The 24820-nt window shown below is 48.4% G+C and overlaps 1 pseudogene; it reads left to right on the top strand.

Moving 5' to 3' along the window:
* Positions 1-8758: 8758 nt before the first annotated feature.
* Positions 8759-24820, top strand: part of LOC146203227 (uncharacterized) — a 49541-nt pseudogene continuing 33479 nt past the window's right edge.

The following is a 24820-nucleotide window of genomic DNA, read 5'->3' as shown; positions in this document are numbered from 1 at the left end:
TGACTTTACCCCTCTACAGCAGTTTAATTTTTGATTGTAATTCTTCTTTTCAAAAATAAACTATAAAAATACCCCATTTCTAATTTTGCTCAAATTTCTTCAGACAATGTCCAAGACGTAGGCAAGGAAGGATATATAGAGAAAAACGTTGTATTATCTTGTTCCTCATCACGTTATGAAGGCTAAAACTTGTCACTTTTCTAGCATTAGCAAACGTTTTCTCCTTCAATATTAACGTTAGGACAAAAATAATTGCTGGGATTGCTGGGAGCCTTGGGAGGCCAGCCTGTCGCGAGCAATGTGGGGAGCATCATTAGCGCGGGAGATGGCATCACGAGCTTAAGTACTAGTGGCGGCGTCAGTAGTGGGTAGCGACGCATCGAAGTGGAGTAATGGGTGTCGGCCAAAGAGCAGATAAAAGGGAGAGTAGCCAGCGGTACGACAAGAAGAGTTATAAGCGAATGTTATAAAGGGTAGATTAATGTCCCAATCCCGGTGGTCACCGCAGACGTACATTGATAACATATCTGTGAGCGTACGGTTGAGGCGTTCTGTAAGGTCGTTGGTTTGAGGATGATAAGCGGTGATAAATTTGTGGTGGACGGTGCACACACGAAGTAGCTCGTCAACCACTCTGGAGAGGAAGCAGCGACCACGATTCGCGAACAGTTCACGAGGGGCATCGTGTTGTAGTATCACGTCGTGGAGGAGGAAATCGGCGACGTCTGTAGCGCAGCTAGTAGGGATCGCGCGGGTAATGGCGTACCGCGTAGCAATATTAGCGTTAGGACAAAAATAATTGTACTGTTTACATATTGGATACTATGTGCATAATATATATAAAAAAGAAAAAAAATTCATATCAACTAAATTGGAAGTTTGCATATATCGGAGGTATCGAGGCGAGAAGGTAACGTCGGAAGCTCCATCATGTAGCCCATTGTAATCTAATTAAATCTTTATTAAATTTCAGTTTTTTCGGGACATAGATCGTGTGATCGTGAGCTGCAGCGTCTGCCGTGGCAACGAATATTTATTAACGAAACCAACGCGGACAGTCAACAGGAAAAACCACGACTTCGAAATCGGAGGCGACGTATGGTACCAAAAAGGAGCAAGAGATGTCAAACTAGGACCACTTCACGACGGATCATACAGAATTTTTCTTGTAAACAAAGACTCATTTACAATCGCGAAGGCAGGAAACGGAAGCGGAGATACGATACTAGACTTGCCACAGCAACACAACTAAAACATTTCCACGAGCAATCGATACGTTTCAACTTTCGGAACTACTTACATCTTTCTTCGCTGAGCTCGTGGCAGTTTCAGGAGGCACTCTGCTCCGTGGCTACCATAACCATGCTCCCTGCAGCCCGCGTTGTCATCCTCACTGACGCACTTCAGGCAGTTCGTTTGCTCCGATGTGTCAGCCGTTGCCCTAAAATATGCCAAGACATCTACCAGCTTGCGGTGCGCATCCTGCAGTCAGTACGCATTGAGTGGGTCCCACGGGACATGCTGCCTTCCCAAAGTCAAGCAGATTTAGCTACTCGCCTCGTGAACCAAGACGCATCAATGCCACGGCACCATGAAGTGGACGACGCTACACTCCGTTTATTAAGAAAAGAACACCTCCGCCGCCGCACACGTGCACTTATCCCTCCGTGTGCGGTATCCCTTATCCGCGGTCTCACCCGTGCAGAGGATGTTGCGCTTAGGAGGATCCGGGTCGGTGTTGCCCTTACACCAGCTGCCACTAGGACGTGGTCTCACTTCTGACATATCCGCCTAGGGTGCTCGAGCTGTAAAAACGAAAATGTTGAAGCCGACATTCACCGCTTGTAGGACTGCGGCTTGGGCGCAGGGACCTCATCATCGCTCACTCCTGGACTTCATAAAATCAGCCAACCTTTTTCCATTCATTTAACAACTTATTCATCCTTCATCTCATACCCTACTGATGCCCTGAAGCAATAAATATCGTTAATAATAATCATTTCAGCAAGAAGCAACCACACGCCGCCGGGGAAATTACAACCGCGGACTCCAACGAGCCAAAGCAACCTGCCCAAGTGCAAGCCACGCGTACACCGAGCGAAGAAAACCTGACGCCGTTTCCGAGAGAAGAATGTAATGAGAAGAAAGGTGGAGAGGTCGGCCGGCGGTAAAGAGACCTTGGCCTGCTACTACACACTGGGGAAAGGGGGAAGAGGATGTTAAAGGAGAATTAGGATGTGAATGAAGGGTGATGATGTCGTAGTACAGTGAGGTTTCACTTGTGATTCGAGTTACTGAAGAGTCATGCACACATTAAACGAAGCCGTGAAACGCAATATGCCGCACATGTCACACACACCACGTGTCATTGAACGAACACCGCCACAATTGTAAAGAACTCTGCACTCTCACAGGCCTGTACAAAAGCAGGTACATGCACCAGAAAAGCTTAAAGTACGCAATTGAAGAGATCATGCATACTTGTAAACGCAACGTGCATATGTCTAGGACACGCACCACTTGTCACTGATCACACATGCCGACACAAACGTGGAAGCACGCAGACGAGGCCATTCACCAGAAAATTCACCAGAAAAAGTTCAAATTTTGCACTGACACACGTTTCGGCACAAGCGCGTATGCACGTGTGATAATCACTCACTTCACAGCACCCGCAAATGTCACAGGCGGGAATCTAGGCCCGTTTCACTTAAAAAATCGAACAGGGCCTTCATCACGCACCAGTTATCAGTTTGTTTTGCCCTGGCACTAGGAGGTTTTTCCTCAGAGAGCTGTCCAACTGTTTGAGAGTATTTTCCATGGCCCTCTTCGCGTAACTATAGTTAGGGCACTCACGAATAATATGAAAAATTGTTTCTGGAATGTTGCAGTTCACGCAATTCGGGTTTGCTTCAACTCCGATCTTGTGGAGGTATAGTGCTGCAAGTGACTCCAAGCCTTAACCGATGGAGCAAAGTTGCTTGACGTCGCATAACTTTAGATGGTACGTGAAGCCGCGATCGCGACTTCACGTACCATCTAAAGTTATGCGACGTCAAGCAACTCTGCTCCATCGGTTACGGCTTGGAGTCTGCATCTAGCCGAGAGATGTGATCCTGCTGATGGCTTGCATCGACCCAGTGTAGACGCATAGCAGACTGCACTGAATGAGCCAGTAAGGCTGCGGCGTCACTCCTTGAGTATGAGAGGCGTATGGAAGGCTGGTCTTCATGAGCCAACTTGGCTTCCGCATCAGCACTTTCATTGCCTGCGATACCGTAGTGACTGGGGACCAATTGAAACTTGACTACGTGGCCACGCTGGAAGGCCTTGGCAAGCAGAACAACAATTTTCCCGACTAACTGTTCATATGTACTTTGTTTTATGTACGTTCTTATAGTCTGTAGTGCAGGTCTCGAGTCGCAGAATATTGTCCAGTGATTTGCGTATTGCCGACCAATGTATCGGATGGCTTCTCTTATGCCTGCCAATTAAGTTGCCGTGGATGATGTTTTATGCATAAGCTTAAAGCGGTGACTGTACGGGCTTCCAGGCACTACAAACATCGCTGCTGAAGAGGTGGTCGTCACTGAGTCATCGGCAAAAACATGCTCTGTGTCACTATGCATAGATGAGATATATGACAGTGCCAACTGTTTGAATCCAACCGTTGCGATGTGCGACGTTTTTGGTATGCCTGGAATATGATCACGCACGTTAGATTTTGGAATTTTTCATAATGGCACTGCTGAAATTTGGTGGGGCATGTAGTTTGTAGGTATTACATTCCATTGCGCCCTGATAGCTTTCGAATAAGATGCACCTTTACACACGCTACTAATGTTGGCCAGGGAGTGGTGATTATGCCTAGCTTTGTGTCGCAAATGCACCCGTAGTGGCTCATGTTGGACATAAATGCGGGCTGGGCGGGCGCGGACCCCACGTCGAAGTCTTGCAGGGTGCACCCAAGCATACCCTTAATGCACGCGCCTGGGCGCTTTCCAGTGTTCGCAGAGCATTCAGTCGTATTCTCGAAAGAACCGGCGCACTGTATCTTAGATATCATGCAACCACAAGCGCCTGGTACAGGCGAAGTAAAGATAGCTCAGACGGACCCCAGGATTTGCCAGCTATAAAGCTTACAACATGTGCAAAACCGTCTAGATTTCTTCAGAGCAAAGAGATGTGCTTCTACCATGACAGGTCGCGGTCACCTAGGAATTTATGATGTGTCACGTAAGGAAGTGCATGGCCATCAATTGCCGCAGGGTACCACATCATCAACTAGTGTGTAAAAGCCAAGACGACGCTTTTTGTTGGCGATAGATCAAGCCCCTGGCGACGCAAGTACGCAGACACAATTGACACTGAACGCTGCAATCTCGCTTGTAATTGGGGACACGTGACACTTGATGCCCACATACAGATGTCCTCGGCATACGCAGATACAAAAACTGTTCTGGGTAGTTCTTGGAATAGGCCGACGAGCACAAGATTAAATAATATAGGGCTTAGCACTCTTCTCTGAGAGACACCGCGAGTGACAGGATGATCTGTCGAGTCACCTTCAATTGTCGCCACGTAAACTGCCCAGTTCATTAAGTAACTTGCTATGCACTGATGGAGACGTCCGCCAACTCCACATTGCTCAAAAGCGTCTAATATTGCATCATGGTAGACATTGTCGAATGCACCCTTGATGCTATCGACAGTGTAATTGATTTGATATCGACAGAAATGAACAAGAGAAACGCCGCCGCAGGCTGACCGCAGCTTTCTTCCTGACACCGTTTCAAACCTCCATCAGGCTATATCAGGCCATCAGCCTTGTCAAAAAGACCACCACGCTGGCCACGCTTTCTAGAACGTATTTGATGATGATAATGTCGGCTAGTCCATTCTATGAGTCCCTTTGTATCAGGTGGAGAGAGCGTTTGGGACAAAAGGGTGTGTGTAACGTCGGAAGCACCGTAATGTTTAATTTTTAATAAATTTCGTTTCCTTTGGAACACCGATCACCATCATCATACGATTTTAGTTTCGATGCCTGGGCGCAGCCATCTTTGATGGTGGCGCCCGGTATGAGCCAAACTTGACCAAACTGGTAAAGCCCGCTCCGGCTCCTCTTGACGCCATCTTGGGCTATGCTGTGCATGTTGATGCTGCGATGGCAGTGTAAAAGTGCTGTTTCGCGGTGATCGTGAAAGCTATCCGACACCTTGGCCCTATTTTGTGCTTTGTTTGAGCGCGCCAGCAAACCGTATATTATCCGTTTGTCATGGCGGGAGCTGTTGAAAACAGCACATAGCGGCCGGGGCGACTGCGAAGGACTGCGCTCTGCTTCCGCAGGCCGAACTCGTCAGAGTTAACTGTGAGGATGTATCTGTTGTATATTTCACGATACATGTATTTTCAATTATATTTTATAATCGCAGTGGTAACTGTACACAAAAACACACAGCGAATGAACCGTACCGGCAGCTATCGAACGCGGAATATAGATACCTACCACGAAAGATATGCTTTCCAGTCATCGCCGCATTGATTTAACGTGAAGTGCGACCCATTTCGATATACGATCGAGCTGTCCTGCTGCAACAATGTATACTTTCAAGTTAAACCACGGTTCCAGAACACTCATGAAAGAAGTAGCGTCTAAAATACCAAACGTCGAAGTTTTTATGCAGCCTTGGTGTTCGTCCAGCTGAGCAACAACATCGTATTCCCGTCCTGTACGTCGTAGCAGCATCGTTTCCACGACGTATTGTTGAGCAAAATGTCGAAAAACGTGCGCTCTCAGCTGCACCATGAAGGAAGACGACAAATTCGCAGCCCATAGGCAACCTGCAATGGAGTTTGCTGAGACATGTGGCGCCACCTGGCGGCCGACGGGATCTAATACTGAGTCGGCGCAGAAGCTTACGCCGTATATGTTGCGGCCGCTGTGTTCCTTCTGCGTTCGCGCTTTGTTATCCCAGTGTGTGCGATTTACTCATTTAGTGACTTCAGTGGTCTCATGCGATGCTTCGACTACTACGGATGTGAACAAGAATAAAAATAAGCGCAAGGGCAGCGAGAAAGACTGCTACAATCACGAAGGAAACCTAAGCGTACCGCTTGCTGGAAGAACCTGGGGAGATTTATGAGAGAAGGAGATATTGGCTGTGAGAGAGTAATGTAACTGAAATTCGTTTTGTTATGGGGCCATTGGTGTACAGACGCCAAGAAGCTAAAATAAGACGATTGCCTGTGAGCGGAGGAAACGGTATAAACTTCTGACTCGGGGAGTCGCACGCTGGTTGGGGCACACTGCTCAGTATGCGCTCCGCGCTGTAAATTTTGGCGTGTACTGGTATATGCTGTGTAAGATCGAGTGGCATACGTCCAGAAAAGTGACAAAGCCGCGCAGCCGCAGCATCGTATTCCAGCCGCATTTCAACGGAGGCGAAATAAAAAACAAATGTTCATGGATCTGTGAACCGGATTTCTAATGCGGTGTCTATTCGGAACCACAAAGCCAAAATATCTTCAAAACTTCCAATTACAGATTCCAATAAGCATATTTATCTGTAAATTAGTTTTTAAGGTGCTGAAAAAGTTGAAGTGGCGGAGTGTAGAGGCCCGTGATACTGTGTACGCTGAGAATGGAACTTCGTGCTATCGTATCCGCGCCAAATATTTCTTTCACCGACTGCTCAAGCTACTCAAGAGTCCCTTGTTCCAGACGATAGACTATTTCATCATTAGTAGCAACAGTAAAAAATTCTAACTCTTAACGACCTCCTCTACGAAAGCTTTGTCGTTGAGTGCCAGCATTTCCCGCCGGCTTACCCCAAGATTGAGGTACGGAGGCACAAAATGCATGCCAGTTGTTGTTGTTAAGAGCTTTATTTTTCCAAGGGTGTAGGAGGCCCCCTACTCCCCGCCCCCGGCACGCACAGTTTTCGTTGATGACGCACGCTACAACCGCACAGTGCTTGCAATCGCCACATCCGTAGCGGGTACCGCACCATGCCTCCTATAATCTCCACGGCACTGCTGAAAAAGTGCACCACGAACAAAAGTGTTCGTCATGGTATTAAACTCTAAAGCAAAACCGAGAGGAAATTATTATGCTGCTGTAATCAAACAGCAAGAACCAAAAAAGAAAAAAAAATGGCGATCAATCTCCTCTCAGGTTCTCTCTGCACTTTCAATGTTTGGGTATGAGGTGTGAACGCAATAGGTAAATGAAAAGCTACGTTTACAACATTTTTCATTCATTTAATTATTTCTTAATTCATCATCACATATCCTACTGATGCCCTGAGAGAATAAATTCCGTTAAAAAAAAATTCCCTCTACTCACGCGAAATTCAAAGTTGTGCGTGCGGGTGTTCCGTCGCGAGCGGCGCGCATTTCGCGGTGACTTCGACACCGTTCACGTTTTAAACATGAGCATTCTCGAACAGGCGGCGTCCTTTCGTCAGTATTGGTTTTCGGAAGTAGCTCTGAAGACATTCGATTGCCCTAAAACCGCAGACAATGAGAGCCGAGATGCTTCCAGCCGTACAACGCGAACGCAACCCGACCGCGCCGGCCTACTCAGATTACTCGGCGCCGCCGTTCGCGGCGCTGAACGCTGCGCTCCACTAGCGCCGCCTGGCCACTGCAGGTTGCCTATACAGCAGCGCTTACGAAAGCGGCGCCTCCCGCTGGCGCGGCGTAGAGTTACTGTAAATGCTTTCAAAGGTAACCTTTGGTAGCATATTGTCACGTAGTGATGACAAGGCCGTTGACACCAAAAAAAGACACAGGCTTGATGGTACTGAAATTAACTCTTTATTAGGTTGACTTGCGCACGCCAAAGAACTAAGCAACTCGGCGGCGGCGATAGCAACAAAAGTGCTCGTCGATCGTCGAACAAAGAATGCTCGTCGCACTCGTCAACGCTCAATATAAAGACTGCTCAGAACAATCTAGACAACGTCGTAAACTGCTAGTAGCACAGCCTGGAACATTGTAGAAACATACGCGAGTAATCGGAATCTTCGAGACAGATCTCGGCGCATCGTTCGCGACGAAGAAAACGATAACGCGTCGTATCGCGACAACGAGCATGAACAAACGCGGGATACAGAATTAATAAGCGTGCTAGAATAACAATGATAAGGCCGCATGCCAGCGGCTGTCGTACAGGAACAAATAAAAATTTCAACAGTTCGCGGCATTACTCCCCCCTTAAAAAACATCGCCTCGATGTTTCAAAATAAAAAGACATGAATTAACATAAACATTGCAAGGCAAACATGAATACCCATTAACGCGCATAATATGGCTTAAGGCGTACAACATGCGCAATTTCTGGATGCACTCAAAGCCGCTGCGATGCTGCCGCGCAGTCGGGAACGACATCGTAGTTCAATTGTCCTAGTCGACGAAGCGCCTTGTAGGGGCCGAAGTATCGGCGTAAAAGCTTTTCGCTAAGTCCGCGGCGGCGGATCGGCGTCCAAACCCAGACTTGATCTCCCGGCTTGTACTCATCATCGCGTCGTCGTAAGTTGTAACGTCGGGCATCGACTCGTTGCTGATCTTTAATGCGCATTTGGGCGAGTCTTCGGGCTTCCTCTGCACATTGAAGGTAGGCGGCAACGTCCAGGTTATCCTCATCGGTTACGTGTGGTAGCATTGCGTCTAGCGTCGTCGTGGCTCCCTGCCGTACACAAGGCTGAACGGAGTCGACCTGGTTGTCTCCTGGACGGCGGTATTATAAACGAAGATGACGTAAGGTAGAATGACGTCCCATGTCTTGTGCTCTGCGTCGACGTACATTGCAATCATATCAGCAATAGTTTTGTTGAGACGCTTCATAAATCCATTTGTCTGGGGATGGTAGGCAGTAGTTCGTCGATGACTTGTATGACTGTATTCTAGGATGGCTTGCGTCAGCTCTGCCGTAAATGCCGTTCCCCTGTCCGTGATGAGGACTTCTGGGTCACCGTGTCGCAAGAAAATTTGTTCGACAAAAGCCTTTGCGACGTTTGCCGCAGTACCGTTGGGCAGTGCTTTTACTTCGGCGTATCGTGTAAGGTAGTCGGTGGCCACGATGATCCACTTGTTACTCGCAGATGAAGATGGAAATGGGCCGAGAAGGTCGATCCCAATTTGTTGAAAGGGCAGGGTGAGGGCGGTATCGGGTTCAGTAGCCCAGCTGGCCTGATCGGCTGCGTCTTGCGTCGCTGGCTCTCACGGCATATTTTTACGTAATGGGTAACGTCGGCAGGCATGTAGTCGCGGCGAGTAGTACTTTTCCTGGATTAGATGCAACGTGCGCGCAAAACCGAGGTGCCCTGCTGTTGGCTCGTCGTGCAAAGCGTGAAGAATTTCTTGTCTGAGGTTTTTAGGCATGACAAGAAGCTGCGCTGTCTTGTTGGGAGCGAAGTTCTTCTTTACGATGACGTCATTTCTTAAGGCGAACGACCACAATTGACGCCTAAACACAGCAGGAGGAGAAGCGGTCTTGCCTTCCAAGTAATCTGCTAGGTCTTTCAGCTGAGGATCTGATCGCTGTTGTGCAAAGCTGCTGGCGCTTACTGGTCCCAGAAAGGCATCGTAGTCATTGTCCTTCGAAGGAACGTCGACGGGAGCGCGGGATAAGCAGTCTGCGTCTAAATGCTTGCGGCCCGATTTGTATACTACTGTAACGTCAAATTCTTTAAGTCTTAGGCTCCATTGGGGCAAGGCGGCCGGAGGAGTCTTTCAAATTAGCCAGCCAGCAGAGCGCGTGGTGGTCGCTTACCACCTTGAATGGTCGACCGTATAGGTATGGACGGAACTTAGAAATGGCCCAGATGATCGCGAGAAACTCCTTCTCGGTCGTCGAGTAATTGATTTCGGCTTTAGTGAGGGACTTGCTAGCGTAGGCGATTACCTTCTCCAGTTCGGCACTCTTCTGGACGAGAACGGCTCCTAGGCCCAAGCTGCTTGCGTCGGTGTGAATTTCGGTCTCGGCGTTTTCATCAAAGTGGCCAAGGACAGGAGGGGACTGTAGGCGGCGTTTAAGTTTGTCAAAGGCTGCTCCTTGCGGCGCTTTCCATTTAAAAGGTACGTCAGCCTTTGTAAGCTTCGTCAACGGTTCGGCGATGCGCGAAAAATTTCTGGCAAATCGTCGATAATAAGCACACAGCCCAAGGAACCTGCGCACGGCTTTCTTGTCAGCAGGCGATGAAAATTGTGCGATTGCAGCTGTTTTCTCCGGGACTGGCCGAACACCATCCTTGCTAACGCTGTGACCTTGGAACCGCAGTTCCTCGTAGGCGAAGTGGCACTTCTCTGGTTTTAACGTTAGTCCCAATGATTTGATGGCTCCCAACACTCTCTGCAGCCGTTTCAGGTGGTCTTCAAAGATTGACGAGAAGACAACGCCATAATCCAAGTATATCAGGCAAATCTGCCACTTCAAGCCCGCCAGCACAGTGTCCATTACTCGTTGAAACGTCGCTGGTGCGGAGCAGAGGCCAAATGGCATCACCTTGAACTCGAAAAGGCCGTCCGGTGTGATGAATGCGGCCTCCTCGCGATCTCTTTCGTCGACCTCAATTTGCCAATATCCGCTCTTCAAGTCCACCGATGAGAAGTACCTTGCATTGCAGAGCTGGTCCAGTGTGTCGTCGATGCGGGGAAGTGGGTAGACATCCTTCTTAGTTATGCCATTCAAGCGGCGGTAATCGACGCAGAAGCGAAGTGTGCCGTCTTTCTACTTCACCAAAAGGACTGATGCCGCCCAGGGGCGGTTGGATGGCTGGAACACGTCATCACGCAGCATTTCCTCAACTTGATCGCGTATGGCTTGGCGTTCTCGTGGCGATACACGGTAGAGGCTTTGACGTAGTCCTTCCAATGGCGGTGCGAGCGGCGGCAAATGCCTCGCCGAGAGGCTCGGCGCAGCCGTGGTGAACAAAGTGGTGGGCTCCGGCATTGGTTCTTCGAGCTCGACGCTCAGCCTGATCGGAAGCCGAGACGGGTACCAGCCGCCGTCCGAGTTCTCCGCCGAGCGGCGGAACCACCGGTACGACCGAGCAGCCAGCACAGACAGGTCAGTATTTATCTCTATTGCTCGCCTGGCCGCTTATTTGTTTGATGTAGCAGCGGCGGCCGCCACGGCTTTAGTGGTCGAGTGTTTTCGTCCGTGATGATGCGGTGCTTTGCGAAAGGAGTCTGCCGCACCTTCGACGCTGAAGAAAAGCACTCGCTGTAATTTTCACGAAGAGTGCGAATCAGGTCTTGTCTGTCTCGGGGGAGCGCTGGGTTAATGTCGAAATTGGGCTGCTTGGCTCGGTTGGGTGCATCGTTTTCAAGTTAGCTGGGGAGGGCGAAGACTTCTCGGGTTTCCGCTAGCTCGTCAAGGAAAGCAATCGTCATGCCCTTGTTCAGGTGCCGGTATTCGTCGGTGAAGTTCGTGACGAGCACATCAGCTTGTCCATGACGGAAACGGACGATGCCTCTTGCGATGCCAAGTCCTCTATCCAGTAGCAACTGAGTTTTTCCTTCGATAACCCCTTCCGTGATTTCGACTGCTGCTGTGACCACAGGGGCGATGACGCTTGATCGGGGCGGTACGGTCAATTCTCCGTCGAGGACGTTGAGAGCGATGTGATGCGCAGAAGTTGTCGTAGTGTAAGACTTTGTCGGTCGAGAGCTTGATTACTTTGGATCGGAGGTCGATGATCGCTCGGTGTTCGTTCAGAAAATCCATGCCCAGAATCACATCGCGGGAACAGTGCTTTAGGACGACGAAGATGGTAAGGTAGGTGCGTCCATTTGCTGTTACCCTTGCGGTGCATCGCCCCGACGGCATAATAAGGTTACCACCAGCGGTCCGGATTAGCGGGCCGTCCCAAGGGGTCGTCACTTTCTTGAGCTGGGCGGCGAAAGCTCCAGTGATGACAATAGTCGGCACTGGTGTTCACTAGGGCAGTAACCGTGCGTCCGTCAACAGCAACCTCAAGGTCGCTTGTTTGCGTCCTAGTATTGTACGTAATTGGCTTCGGTGTTCGATCTCTGCTTCCTCTCGTGCTGAGGTCGCGGACTGGGCACACCGTCGTAACGTCGCTGGGCGGCGATGTCAGCTTGAAGTTAGGTCATAATCTCGTCGACGTTGCCGTCTTGTGGATCGGCGATTTAATGGGTGCGTCGTCGTCACTCATCGTCGGCGAAGGATCTTCGTGTTTTCACCGTGAAGCAACCTAACCTTCAAAGGTTGCTCTATTTAGTTTCCCCTGAGCGGGCTTAGGGACCTTCCGCGCACACTATCATCGTAGTTACGGCCTGGCGACGCAAAGCGGGTCCTCTACGGCGATGGGGACCTGAACCGACGGCTTGGTGGCTTAATCTCACCACTACGCAGATAGTTGTAGATTTCTTGCGGTCGTTCACCGGGGCGTGGTTGTGGTGCGTGGACTGCAAATCCGCGGAGACCGATTCGTCGGTACGGGCAGTGGCGCAGAATGTGGCCGGCCTCACCGCAGTGGAAACATAATGGCCGGTTGTTTGCTGTCCTCCAGGCTTCGCACTTCCTGGGGCTTGGGGGGTCGTTGGTAGGCTTGGCGAGCGGGAGCCAAGGGGCGGCTTTCAGGAACAGGATGGCAGCCGCGAGGGCTTGGAAAGTTATCACGTGGGGGCGCAGGGCGACATAACGCAGCAGCGTAGTTCATCGCTGTTGCCTCTTGTGCTGGAACAGTCGCAGCCGTTCCTTGAGGAACGCCCAGCGCCTGCTGGACTTCTTCACGGACGACGTCCGCGAACGTCGCAACCTGGGGTTGTTGCGATGATGGCATCAATCAGCGGAGCTCCTCTCGCACGATCTCCCGTATGAGGTCCCGAAGGTTCTCTCCGCTTGCAGATGCGCTGGGGTAGTGGCTTGAGTACTCCGGCTGAAGTGGTCGCTCGTAGTGGTGCATCCGGGTGTCCAACGTCTTCTCGATGGTCGATGCTTCCCTTACGGATTCGTCCACAGTTTTCGGCGGGTTCTGGAGAATAGTCCTGCAAAAAGCGACTCCTTAACGCCTCGCATTAACAATTTCACTCCTTCGGTCATATTAGGGTCGGCGCGGCGAAACAGGCGCTTCATCTCTTTTACGTATACCAGGACGGGCTCGTTTGGGAGTTGAAGTCTTGATTGGAGGAGGGCCTGAGCTCTTGAGAGAACTTGAAAAGGCCATCAGAAACTCTGCTTTGAATATCTCCCAATCCTTTAAAGAAGTCTCGTGATTTTCTAACCAAACTCGGGCATATCCTTGAAGAACAAAGTAGACTTGCCTGAGTTTCGCTGCGTCGTTTCAGCCGTTGAATTCTGCCACACGGTCGAAAAGGTCCATCCAGTTTTCCGCATCTTCGTCCGGTCATCCATGGAAGCAGGTGGGCTCACGGGGTTGGACGAAGAGAACCGGTGCTGTAGGCTGGGCCATTGTCAGCGTCGACGCCTTCCGAGATCGAATGGGGTCCGGCAGCATACCGTGTTAGGTTGGAGCCCTTGAAGCCGGTGACTGGTTCGGTGGCCTGTGGGCTGGTCCTCCAGGGTAACAGGAACAAGGCTGGGGTCTTCGTTTATAGGATCAAAGGCAGCGCCTCCATCAAATGTCACGTAGTGGTGACAAGGCTGTTGCCACCAAAAAAAGACACAGGCTTGATGGTACTGAAATTAACTCTTTATTGGGCTGACTTGCGGCCGCAAAAGAACTAAGCAACTCGGCGGTGGCGATAGCAACAAATGTGCTCATCGATCGTCGAACAAAGAATGCCCGTCGCACTCGTCAACACTCAATTTAATGGCTGCTCAGAGTCGTAAACTGCTAGTAGCACAACCGGGAACATTGTAGAAAAATACGCGAGTGATCGGAATCTTCGAGAAAGATCTCGGCGCATCGTTCGCCACGAAGAAAATAATAATGCGTCGTATCGCGACAACGAGCATGAACAAACACGGGATAGAAAATTGATAAGAGTGCCAGAATAACAATGATAAGGCCGCATGCCAGCGGCTGTCGAACAGGAACAAATAAAAATTTAAACAGTTCGCGGCAATACACAGTAACTAGCGCGGCGCACGACGGCACTCTCGCCGAGCGCCTGCCAGAGCTAAAGCTCTTGTTTGCGCTCCCCGCATCCGCGATGAAAAATAGTGCATGCTCTTGACGAGAGGAAATAATAGCTGCTTTGTCTGCAAGCTTTATACATCTTACATTTGACATCAGTTCCATAAAAAGCACCTTTTTTAGGAAGAAAAGATGGGATTCGGTGAATTAATTTTTATCTTTTGTTTGTAGTTTTTGCGTGTCGCGTTTTCGTTGCACCGCTGGCAGGGTTAATAATAATTGGGAATTCCCTTCCCGTAAACCAATTATTATTATTAACCCTGCCAGCGGTGCCCCCCGCGCTGCACAACGCAGCGACCTCGACTGCCTCTTCAGAGCGGATTTTTTTTTATAAGATCCGCACTGCGAAGATGTCCAGGCACGCGAAGCAACCCAAGCGGCCATAGACGTCAGACGGACGTCCGTTTTCGGTCGTTCGGACGTCCGGCGGAAATCCGGTTATGTTCGATATACGTCCAGCGGACGTCCGTCGGACTATCGTTCGTGGATCCAGATCGCGTCCCACGGACGTCCGACGGAGAGCCGGAAGCGGAAATTCGGACGTTTCCCGGAACTTGCTTGCAGGGCCCGCTATTGGTAGAAAAACTTGCCAATAACATTCGTGTAAAGCTCAGCAAGCATGTGCCATGGAAATTTCAATCACATACTAGCGCTCAATGCCTTTTTCATGAGAGTAAAGCAGACAACAGAATATGCAACAGGTTCAAGTTTCCTGTTTTCTGCTTTACTTTCACACAACAAAGCACTGAATAGCAGTGTGCAATTAAAACTTCCATCAAAGAGGCACATATGCTAGCTGAGCTTTACACAAATGCACCATTCCTTAAAGCATGCGAGGTTGCAAAAACAGTATTTTAGTTTTTTTAGGCTTTATTGCAAAAACTGCAAGCATAGTCTACACTAATCAATATTCACATTAAAGCTGCATGCAAAAATAGACGGAATGGCATGGTAAAATGCAGGCCAACTGTAGTATTAAGAATCTACTTGAATAATTTTTTTAATTATCCTTGGCCGTGACAGCTTTTCCCTTGGGAAGGTGGAGCAGGGAAAGGTATTTATTGAAACCTAATATTTAGGAATAGCGAAGAGATGATCGAGTCCTCTGTGGGCGGCCTCCGTAGGCCGGGATTCCAGGAGTCGCTACTACCCTGTGCATTCGCTCGACCAGCTGTTGCTGGTCTTCAGGCCTAAGCTGGAAAGAGCAGGTTGGGCTCCTCCTGCAATAGAAGAGAAAATGAACTTCGAGTTATCTGTGCTGAACTTTGATTACACAGCTCCAAGGGCAACTGCCAGTTTCCCTCAATTGCTTTTTCCAGGTGGCACTGTATACATGCATCCCCATTCAGAGCGGTCACATACTATATAAAAAGGTCATATAACTGCCGCAAACCCCATGCAGAATACCAAAAGATACAAACGCAGTTTCACCAGAACCTGGCATTCAGTATTTTAATGTTTTTATGCCGCCTTTTTGAACATGCCACTCTGACCAAACATAGCATGTTATAAATGTTTGCTGCTATGCACCCTCAGCAATGCCCAAGACATGGAGTGCACATTAACATAAAGCACAGCCAGAGCATTTCAGTATTACACAGGTACGCATTGGTGGCAGAAACCTGCATTTTGAGTGGTTTAACAGGCAAATTTATAAGTTATTGTTCCTGCGCTGAAAAGAAGTGATCAATAATAACATCATTTAAAATTGTTACTTTTTTATTCTGTAAACTGCGCAACGTTTCGCTGGTTTTCATGTACCCTTCTCGAAAACGCTCCCTGGGAGTGCCAGGGGTATATCGACATCAACATCGAGGCTACAAGCGTCTAGAAAGCGTCTCCTTAGACTAGCTGTGACGAAGTAACTTATGTTAATGTAACTGATAATGTGCAAGCTGCAGCAGCAGAATAAAGATGGATATTTAACATGTGGCTAAAGCCCAATGTGGAAGCATAGCTCGCCGCAGTGATTGCGCAGTTTTCATGCTTCTACAAGAGTTAAAAGTAAAGTTATTTGTTTACCCCCAGCACTATATGTGACATTACAATAGCAAGGCTTACATTTACACAAAACACAAAAAGAAAGCTGACAACCACAAGCTGCTGATGTATTACTGGCAGTATACAGCATGGATGTTAAATAGTTACTGAAATATGGTTGCATAATTTTGGCAACCAGCTGTGCATGTATGTCATGGATTTCTCAACTACGCACCACAAATTACAAAAAAAATTATGGTCAGTATAGATGCTACCAGCTGTTCGCAAGAAACACTGTACCTGATTTAAGGGGGATGGTAGTGGCGGCCAAATAAACTGCCCCTGTCCAAGGTCTGCCCATAATTTGCCCCTATGGAATATCGGGGACAAAGTGTGTGGACCACATAAACTGCAATCAAAGCACATAACTTTTGCATCGACCAGGAATCTCGGACCCTACTTGTCGATTTGAAAATTGCATTAGTTCTTTCATGTGGGCAAAAAATAAGGTCACAATTCGTTTACATCGCGATTCTAGTCCAAAATCTCCAGATATATAGTCCAGAGACGTTTGTCCGTAGTATAAGCCACCACTTGGGTATTAGATTAGTAATAAGAAGTGTATAAAAGACATGAGTGCTGTTAAACAGCCACAGCTATCAAAATGGTATTGACATTGGAGTACTTAAGACAGGGCTAGGGCATTACAAAAGCAAGTTAGTGTCCACTGGTCCTCATCTGAACGAACAAAAAGAGGGGGGGGGGGCAATAGAAATCTACTTCAACTACATGTTTTTTGTGATATAAAGCCGCATTAAAGATATCACACAGTTTTGTGAAAGATTTGGGAGCCCTTTGCTGCTTTCTTGCAGGATTGGACAAAAGAGCTCACCATCTTCAGAAAGGCATGTTATATAGAAGTGAAAATAGTGATTTTACTACATCTGGCCACAACTTGCACTCCGAGAGGGAAATGAACTGAAAACTTTATACAGGAATGTACATATTTACAACGGGTGAAACAACGAGCATGATCTATGCCGAAGGGGCAAGGGATCAAAATCTAGCTCAGAACGAGTTCTCCAGGCCGCGGGGCCCAGTTTCATTAACTTTGGGACTCAGCCCACATTTTTCATCCCCCAATAACAACGAACTGACACATGATTGGCTTACAAACATTTTGGCATGTCCTTCCTTTTTCATAAGGTTCCCACCCTCTCCCTAAAACAAACAATGTAAAAGGGACAACAAATTCGTTTCACAACAAACGGAATTTAGAGAATGGACCTTGAAAAGGTTTGCTCACTAGGTCACATGCCATGCCCCATGCCTTCACATTATAGTACAAACTCTCTCTCCCCTAAGAAAAAGAAAAAAAATTAAAACACATCAAAACGGAGTCCTACGTGTGCAACCATTGCCCAAGCTTGCACCCTTGGTAGCTCCTTTTACAGGGCAATTATCGGCGTCCGAGCCAGCACCATTGTGGACCACATCATAAGAGCCAAACCACGTCCGCCCGCTCCGCATCATATCATTACTGTTACACATTTGCCCTGCTTCAACGCCGCCATCTCCCACCATTGTTGGCATCCAGGGTTGGAATCGTCACCGAGACTCACTCAGCGCACCTGCACCGAATAATTGTCACTTTTATGGGCTCCCCGTCAAGGAAGAGAGCCTTACACCCTTCAGCCTGACAGTATTTGTTCTTTGAACGATATGCCATCCTTCCAAAAAGAGGCACTCGTTTCAAAGCTGCACTGCCTCCGGGCGATGGGTCCAGTCAGCGTACTAAGGGCTCGTCAGTGTATACTGTTCATGAAGCTCCTTAAATAAAAATGAGCCTCCTGCATGACGCAGCGACAACAAACCTCCTGTCCCCACGCTTCGAGTGCGACCACAAAGTCTTCGGAAGAAGGGACTGCTTTCCCTCTCTTCCTACGTTTCCATTAAGCCGGACCCTGCTGTAGCTGCCTCTCTGTGCGCATCTCCCTGGCTCCTGCCCGAGGGCAAGTGGAAGACGGCCGCAGCTGGGCATTGAACAAGCGACCCAAAGAGAGTAGACGGTCCTAATGATGCCTAGTATACCCACCGATCCCTTACAAAACTCATTAAAGAAATGAAAACAACACATCAGATAACGCTACAATGTTTCTAAGAGTTTACAACTCCAAACCATATAAATATGTGTACATCTCTGCACATCAGCTAGACAGAAACAATGCAGAGTAAACTAATAATTCACTGTCTGGCAACACAATAAAAGGAGGGGATAAAGGCTGCGGGGGCTACGATTATTAATACCATTTTGCCTTTAAACTACAATACCATACTTGTTGCAAGCTTAAAATCAGTTTCACACCTGTCCCACCCACAGCAATGGAACACACATCTGACTAAAGTCTGCAGAGAAAGAACAAGCTAGACTATTACAGATGCGCTCTTGGTTGTTTGTCTGGTATTTCTGAGAATGAAGAATCTGACTTGTCAGTAGCATGTATATGAATAAGGATCCTATGATAGTAAATGCGTCTGATTATCTGGAGTGGCTTTTCTTTGCTGGCCACAAATGAGGCGAGCTATAATTTATCCAATTTGGCCTAGCTTTATTCTATGAATAACATAGCTATAGCAGGTACACAGTCGTCCACTCTTAGGCTCAACATGGGAGAGTGTGGCATGCCCTTTTCGAGATGCCACTGCACCCATCGCAGCCGCACACCGTAGCGAAGAGGCAGACAGCATGAAGTAGCAGCCTCTAGTCCCTCTACTGCCACTGGGGTCCCGAACTAGGGACCCCTTTTGTGTTTGTCAGGGCAGGCCCCCTCAAGGGCAGCTATTGCGTAACCTCCTGTATTTGTATCTGATGGAAATGTTTTCCACCACCACCCTCGATACGCAGCTGCGCATCTTAGCAGGTGTGAAGCAACAGCTCCTGGTCCTTCTACGCATAAGCCACTTTGCCTTGATGCGTGCCTGCGCACCATAGTAAAGAGGCAGATGACATGAAGCAGCAGCTCATGGTAACTTTACACATGAGCCATTGTACTTCGATGTGCGGGTGCGCACCACAGCAAATATACAGACTACTTTGCACAGCAGCTCCTGGTCTCTCTATGCATAAGCCACTTTGCCTCAATACGCACCTGCGTACCTGAGCGAAGAGGCAGACGTGAAGCTGCAGCTCCTGGGCCCTCCATGCACAAGCCACTTAGCATCAATGCACGGCTGTGCACCGTAGTAAAGAAGCAAAGGAAGTTAAGGAGCAGCTCCTGGTCCCTCTACACATCAGCGATTTTGCCTCGATGCGCATCTGCACACCGTAACAAACAGCCAGATCTGACAAAGAATCTCATGGTTTCTTTACACATAAACCCCGTTGCCTCAATGCGCGTGGTGCACACTTGAGCAAAGAGGCAGATGACGTGAAGCTGGAGCTGTTGGTTCCTCTACGCACAAGCCATTTAGCCTTGATGCACGGCTGTGACGGATGCAATACCATTTCGCAAACTGCATGCCACACATTCCCATTCAAGCTAAGAGTGGACGACCATGTAAGCTTAAAATACTAGCTAGTTACTTCAAGGGACAATGCCAAAAAGTAACATGGTGGACAATTGTAAAAGGAATCGGCTGTATAAAGATTGTTTAAACCAGTTCTACATCCTACATGTAAACAAACTAGAAACATTACTGTCCAAGGGAAGTCCTGTGTGTTTAAAATAATCACGCTCTAACAACTCAAACACTATCATGATTCAATATTAATAACATAGATAATGATACAATACACACTTTTAGCAATACCAAAGGAATGAGAATGCAAAGGGATGTTGTTGTTTTTTCCCCATGGATGCCAGTTTATTCATGCTCAAAGTGCTGCTTCATGTTGGACTACGAAATCGGCTACAGCAAATGGCATCTGAAACAATTTAATGAAGCCACATGCTAGTCTTCAACGAGAAAAGCATTGCCATACAGAAGCAGAACCCAAATACTTTTACAACACACTAAAATCACCAACTGCGGTGCTGTTTTTAGGACGACACAGGTTTTTGCTGTAGCAAGCCAAATGTTAGCCTTCAATAAGGAAAGCGTTGCCATACAGAAACAGAACACAAAAACTATTACAACACACTAAAAGTATCAATTGCACAAATGCTTGGAAGATGACCAGGTACAGGTTTCTGCTGTAGCCCACATTATGTGCCCAGCAGCTATCAGAAGCCTTGCATGTGAAGATGATGCCGTAGATTCAATTTATGGCCATCACTATTAAAAAGCATGGGTTTAAAGCTACTTCAATATGATAATCTAAGACCATGATAAGAGCTTTCAGTGCGAGACATAAGCTCAGTATCAGGCACTTTAAGGTGCTGCATGGCTCAGTGTAGCTTTGGCATTATCTCGCTGTCAGTATATCAGTGAAGCTCTGAGGAGCCTTTGAATATCTGTAAGGACAGAGCAATAACAATTTTGTTTTCATCTTACTTTTGCTTAGCTTTTTTTTGTTTTTTTTTAGAGTCTGCGGCTTGCATGACCTCCCAGTATGCCTGTTTTATTTAAAAGAAGGCATTGCAGTCACCAGAGCTCACATCCCAACTGTTTCACGGTGGCGATATGTCAAATTCGTGCCATAAAAGCGCAGAACAACGGGTAAGAAAAAAAAAGACAAGTGTTGACTTTTTTTTGTCTCTTATCTCCTTCTTGTCCGGCTGTTCTGCGCTGTTCGGTCACTTACGCATAACCAACATGCCCAAGGTGCTGTCCTGGTTTGTCAAAGCTGAAGGAGAGTACTAAACCTGTCATTATTTAGCAGCTACTGCACATTGCAGTGCACACAGCCGTTCCTTCTATAATTGTAGTTGCCGTAAAGCTCAAGAGAGAAAGATCAGCGGCTACCCATTAAAAAAAACCCTCGCGATGTTTCCTAAAATGTAGGCATGTCGCACGATAGGCTAGAGTGCAAAATTTTTCTCGTATAGTTTTAAAACTCAACACGTTGCGCATGTTTAACAAATTAACTCCTTTAAAGCTCAGGCAGGGACTCCTTTATCAGAGACAGAGAAGTTGCGCGGCTTACTGGCGCAGCGTCCAGCAATGCCGAGAAGGATGGCCCTCAGACATGAGGCTGCACTGCATGAGCCACTGTAACTTTAGTTAGTCGGCGCGGAGCCATACTGTCAACGTCAGTCTCGCCTAAAACACTCGACCGTTCGGCTGCTCAAAAGCGCAGCACCATCTGTAATGTGTCGGCGCATCGAAAAGTTCCACTAAAGAAACAAAACTTCGGTGAAATACTTATTTCGGAATCGGCGGGTGGACAAAGTGTGCCAGCCGCACCAAGCCACGGCAAAAACAATGCTAGCAGCGCAGAACAGCCGTAGGTATTTGTAACTGCGCAGAAAAGGCAGAACGCGGAAACGTGAAGCAATCTTCCATGACTAAACTAACTAAACTTGTCAGGGGGATTGGATTGGCTGATTTCAGATTTGTTTGAAGATAGGTTCGGTTTCGTTCTTTTCGGGCTTGCTGCTTGCTGCGTCTACTCAGCCTAGGATTAAAGTTTCACCGAAGCATCATGAATAGAAAAATGTTTAATGGTCATTTAACTTTTCGTCAAAACATTTTGAAGGAAGAATTCAACGATGCAACATGCGGAAAATAAAAAAAAAACAATCTGTTTAATGGAAAGCTTTCTATCGCATCGATTGGCTCTGGCATCAAATAACGGAGATTTGACGGCACTACTGATTTATACGCAGTTCAGACGAGCACGACGACTACAAAAAAGCGAATCCAGGGGCGAACGTACGGCGGCTGTCCGCTGGGTGAACGGATTCGACCATCCGCTTTCGTACGTACGCCGGAATTCCGGCGGACGTCCGAAAACAGCCGTCGAGTTCGGACGTCCGTCGGACGTCAGTGGCCGTCTGGGAAATTATCGTAAACGTGTATGCTCGGGATAGAGCCCGTTTCCGCAGAAACCACTTGGCCACGAAACGAGCGCGTAGTGATACGCCTCCTTTTTTTTTCTTGCAGACTACTTGAGTAGCTTTCGATGCGTTGCATCTGATGTATAAAACTGAGTATATCTTTGATTGTTAGCGCAGTCCGCGATCACGCATTGCTGTCCCGATGACATTACCACTAAAAGGGACGCTAATAAAGGCATTTAAGTCTGTCAAACGACAATATACTTAGGTACAAAGCAGCTCTGGTAGGCTAAAGCGTGCGAATGCACAGCCCATTCGGATCTGGAAACAATGAGCCGGCGCGAAGAATCTGGTTAGAGAATATTTTCTTCCTCTCCTGCTTGTTCTCGGTAAAACGGTCTATATATGGTTTAAGGTTTCACCGTTTCACTTCGGTGTTCCCAAAGTTGAGTATACGATTTAGTCGTAAATGAACCAGTTGACCGACCGACTGACCGACCAACCCAACCCAGCCCAACCCAACCCAACCCAACCCAACCCAACCAACCAACCAACCAACCAACCAACCAACCAACCAACCAACCAACCAACCAACCAACCAACCAACCAACCAACCAACCAACCAACCAACCAACCAACCAACCAACCAACCAACCAACCAACCAACCAACCAACCAACCAACCAACCAACCAACCCAACCCAACCCAACCCAACCCAACCTAACCCAAACCAACCCAACCCAACCCAACCCAACCCAACCCAACCCAACCCAACCCAAACCAAACCAAACCAAACCAAACCAAACCAAACCAAACCAACCCAACCCAACCCAACCCAACCCAGACCAGACCAGACCAGACCAGACCAGACCAGACCAGACCCGACCCGACCCGACCCGACCCGACCGACCAAACAAACTTTGCGTCAGCGTGATCCTCCTATCTTTAGCGGAACCGGCGACCATGACGTGGAAGACTGGCTGGCCTCATATGAGCGGGTCAGTATTCACAACCACTGGGACGACAACCAAAAACTCAATAACGTCATTTTCTACCTAACGGACGTTTCAAACCTATGGTTCCGCAACCACGAGGCTGATATCACATCGTGGTCTACTTTCAAGGCTAGTTTTGCCGATATTTGCAGCCGGCCTGTAGTGCGCAAGTTGCGCGCTGAGCAACGCCTGCGCGGCCGTGCACAGCTGCCTGGTGAGAATTTTACCAGCTATATTGAAGATGTCGTAGACCTGTGCAAGCGCGTGGACGCTTCAATGTCAGAGAGCACCAAGATTGATCACATTATGCAAGGAATTGATGATGACGCGTTCCAGATGCTTCTGGCTAAAAATACAGCCACCGTCGTCGACGTTATCAACGCATGCCACAACTTTGATGAATTACGCAAGCGCCGTAACATCACTCGCTCTTCGCTCTCACACCCGGCGCCGCTTGCAGCTTTAACACCTGAAGCAGACCAGTCGACCTTGCTGCCACAAATAAAGCAGTTCGTTCGAGAAGAAGTTGCCCGTCAATTATCCCTCGTTCGCCAACGTCCTGACGCTCCCGCTCCTTTAGTGCCAAAGTTGCAGCAAGTCATCCGCCAACAAGTTTCGGAAGCACTCCCCACGCTTCCTGAAGCTCCTTCTGTTGCTCCTTTGACATACGTCGAAGCACCAGTCCAGTATAGTCAACCTGCTGTTCCAGCCCCTTTGACCTACGCAGTTGTGGCCGGCGACCACCACCTGCTGACGAGGGAAACTAAGCTCCGCGGTTCCTGAGGCAAGAACTGTGCACTCTGCGAAAAGCTCAAGGCCTCATATTTCGCCCACGAACGTTATAATGATTTCTATCGATGGTCTGTCCGTATATGCGCTGGTCGATACGGGTGTTGCAGTGTCAGTGATTCATGAGCAACTCTGCCGACGATTACGAAAAGTTACGACGTCATTTAACGGTTTGTCGCTCCGCACTGCCAGTGAAGGATTGTACCTTTAGAAGCATGTACAGCGCGTGTCGTCATTGAAGGTATTTTGTACAGTGTCGAGTTCGTAGTTTTGTCATCTTGTTCCCACGACGTGATCCTCGGATGGCACTTCTTGTCTAAAAATAATGCCGTGATCGATTGCGCCCGAGCTGAAGTAGAATTTTCTGCACTGTGCGACGCACTGCCCGACGACAACCGTTCAGTGTGTCCTCAAAAGCTGACCATCGCTGAATATCTGGACATAGCACCAGAGGCTTGTGCCCTAATGCCTCTTTCGTGTCCTGCCGTGTCAGACGTTAGTGTTTTATTTACGTCGTCTGCATCCTTCATCCACCGCAAGCACCTGCCGCTGCCATCTGCTGTTCTCGGTGTTCACGGTGGCTTCACGAAGCTACTCATCTACAATCCGTCTCCGCACCCGATTACTCTGCTACGTGGGGAATCTCCCGGTTCTATTCAACAAGCCCACCTTCTCTCTGACCTGGATGCCTCCGAGACCTACTGCAGTAACTACATTGATACTCTGCAGTCCGATCCGACGCCTGATTCGTTGCCAGACGACTTCTTTCGAACCGCCATCGATGACGCTCTTCCTTCCACCTACCGGACTCATCTTGTGGCCCTTTTACAGACATTTCGCTTCGCCTTCGACGCCGCCCACTCACCTCTCGGCCGCACTTCCACAGTCGCGCATCACATTCAGGCCGGCTCTAACTTGCCTTTTCGACAGCGCCCCTACCGTGTGTCAGCGGTAGAGCGTCGCGTGATCAATGATCAAGTTGAGG

Source organism: Amblyomma maculatum, chromosome 1, assembly GCF_055883805.1.
Source record: "Amblyomma maculatum isolate TAMU_Amacu chromosome 1, ASM5588380v1, whole genome shotgun sequence".
NCBI classification, from domain to species: domain Eukaryota; kingdom Metazoa; phylum Arthropoda; class Arachnida; order Ixodida; family Ixodidae; genus Amblyomma; species Amblyomma maculatum.
Note: the sequence above shows the minus strand (reverse complement) of the source record. Positions and strands in the feature narration are given on the sequence as shown.